Source organism: Musca vetustissima, unplaced genomic scaffold (assembly GCF_032173495.1).
Source record: "Musca vetustissima isolate MV318-11 ecotype Yass unplaced genomic scaffold, APGP_CSIRO_Mvet_v1 utg20582, whole genome shotgun sequence".
Classification (NCBI taxonomy): Eukaryota; Metazoa; Arthropoda; class Insecta; order Diptera; family Muscidae; genus Musca; species Musca vetustissima.
The window spans coordinates 68,898-72,277 of NW_026887348.1; positions in this window are offsets into that span (position 1 = coordinate 68,898).

A 3,380-nucleotide genomic window follows, 5' to 3' on the forward strand; every position below is an offset into this window, starting at 1 on the left:
ATCTTTCGTTCTGTTTTTTTTATATTTTCTAATGAAGACTTCTTCTCTTGCCCGCCAATAAAATATGTAATTTAGATGGGTTTGCATCTGGTTTTTCACCATGGGAGGAGACACCTTTTATCCGTATTATTTTATTTGGTTTCTTTTGATAATGTCATCAATGATAGGGGTTCATTGTTAAAACTAGTTTTTTTAACGCCATGTGTGGTTTCTGGTATAATAGCTTGTGAGGATAGGATGGGTAAAAGGGTGTAAAGGTGGCTTTCAGTTGCTTTGTCATCTCTCAATCCAAGAAATATTAAGAAATAAAATGAAACAAATAACGAGAAGGCTGTCGTGAAAAATGTCATACGATTTTTTAAAAAGAAAACTGAAAATTATTATATATTATTTCTTAGGTTTCACCATTATTCGGCTGCGGAAATAAATACTAGAAATTAATAATAATTAATAATAATTAATAAAATTATTATTATTATTATTAAATGTAGGCATGTACAAGTAATGGGCATATTTTGTATATATGCTAAATTAACAAATAAATCACTAAATATGAACAATAGCATGTGTTAAATAGATTTGTCAATTTTTTTTAATAATTTATGTTATGTTTCTTGCGATACAAATCGATTTAAATTAGATTAAAATTACTTTCATTGCGATTTGTTTAAAACATTAAGAAACGTACACAAAAATGTGTTGCAATTTAATTATTTTTATTAAAATATCAGTGCATTTATGAATATCAAATCCCAATGGAATTTCGTATATTTTTCTTTCTACCTATCATAAACCAAAAAAAAACCCCCAAGGGGAAGAATAGGAATCAACAAAGAACTGCAATTTTGTGTTTTTCAATCCAAAAAAAAAAATCCTAAATCTCGGGACCTTCATATGGAGACAGTGTATGATTTTTATGCTTTTACAATATTAAATACCAAACAAAATACGCTAATGTTGGAAAGCTAGGCTTGCAACTTTTACATAGCAAACGTTAAGCGGGACCTCTGTAAGTATATAAAAACATTGGCCTATAATGCATTTTTTGTGTTCCGACAAATGGAACACTACGATTTTAAGTGTTCCGCCAAGTGGAACACTACGATTTTTAGTGTTCCGACCGCGGTACGCTACGATTTTTAGTGTTCCGACCGCGGTACGCTACGGTTTTTTAGTGCTCCGACAGCGGTACACTACGATTTTTAGTGCTCCGACCGCGGAACACTACGAATTTCGTTGTGCTCCGGAACAGTAACACTAAAATATTTTTTAATGTTTGTGTACCGGAACACTAACGCTAAAAATTTTTTAGTGTTTGTGTTCCTGGTACGGTACACTACGATAGTGTACCGTTTTTTTGCGAACACTGGTTTTGATAATGATCGGTCATTATTTAGCCGGTCAAATGGACCCTGACTTTTGTGTGAAAAATTACAACATTTTTATTCTGGGGCGTATATACCTGCTCCTAAAGGACATATACCCGAGAAGTTGGTAGTATATCCAAGAGGACCTGTTGACCTTCTAATTTATACCAATTATATGGCGGTATGTACTTTAATGTGGGAGTTATACGTAATTAGGTAAAGGTGAATATGTGTCTAGTATTACTATTACTCCATTAGAGGACGGAAATGTCGCGCTGATCGCTTTGAAATTGTACATGAAGTTCCGATTATGGCCAAGGACGAAGCCTATAGTTTTCGGTGAAAATGAGATTTCATTCAGGGGGTGCAATAAAAAGAAAACTTTAATTTTGTCAGACTTTCTAGTCGCTCTAGAGGCAATTATTATAGCGGAACATTACATATTTTACAAAGTGAAAGGGATCTGACCAAATACATAGAGCGGCTGTTTAGATGATGATCGGTCAATATTCCGAGGGTCAAATTAACCAAAACCTAAAGTGACCAATTTTTAATTTTATGGCGTAAAATGCACTTCAAGAAAAAAAATTGGAAAATATGCCAGGGTCAGAAAGTGAAGTTGCTGATCTATAAAAGGGTGCAAATATCACGAATATAGAACCGCAGAAAGTCTGTTTTTCGTGGTAGTTGTGTAGGGTATCATATGGTCGCCCCGTCCGACTATACTGCTCCGCTCACTGGTTTAGAAAAAGGTATTTTTTAATCGGAATCCGAATTCTCAGAATGAATTTCGGAAATATTCGAATTTTGTTGTTGTTCATAAATGTCACATTTAATTTCTTTTTTTGATGTCACGCATTTAAAGTAAGGAGGTATATTAAATAAATATTTTTTTTTATTCTTCGGTACCAAACACTGGCCTAGAACTTTGAAATTTGTTTCGATGTCTCATTTAGATTCGAATAGGGTACAAAAAGTGCAAAAATCAGCTAACCAACTCGAATTGCTCTTGGATATTCAATGCGCATTCGGAGCTGAAATAGCGTTCAAATATTATGTTAGTTTTAAAAATATATTAAAATTAATAACACCAAATGATCGCCAAAATCTGAATTATTAGCTAAACCTGTTTAAACCTGATTTTAATTTTGTCGCTTTGGGGGTGGATTTTCAAATCGAAAATAAGTGATTTTGAAATTAATGTAAATAAAATTGTAAATAATATATTGTAATTGTTTCATAACCATTTGGCTTTTTATTACAAAACATTAAACAAATAAAAAAAATGTTTGCTTTGAGACAAAATCCAAAACAACAACATACTCAAAACGTAAATAGGGATACATTTTCGAAGCTTTTTTCATGACTTTTCGCACTGGATTAAGAACTTGCTATTAATGGGACCAACAATATATGACAGGAAGATATTCAAAGGAAAAACAAATATCCCCTTTTAAAACACCGTTAGGATTGGATGCCTTTTCCATGTGGTTATTGTCTCACAAAGTCAAAGTCTAAAATAATTTGTTTAATTCTAGAGTTTTAAATAATAATAAATTGAATATTAAAATTTTTATGGTAATTTTTGTGAAAATGATAGTAAGTTATGAGCTTTGAAATTTGACAAAGAAATTGCTAGTGCTTCTGGAATATTTAATATTGGTATATCGGTCAAAATCATATAACGGCACTTCTATTATTCGGTATACTAGATAACGGTACCGCCTCAATATTTGGTATTTTGGGGATATTGAGCACGTTTTTCAGCCGAATATGCAGTAATTTAGTATTTTGATAATACTGTGCCTACCAAAAACTCTCGATATTGGTACCATTTTTGAATTAGTCCTCATACAACTGTGCCAATTTTCAGTATTTTGGAGAGCTTGGAAACGTCTTTCAATCAAATTGACTGTAATTGTATATTTTTGATTCTTATTGAGTGTCATTCGTAATGGTACCAATTTTTATATAGCCCCCCCATAAAACGGGGTGCGTCATTTTCCTTAATCC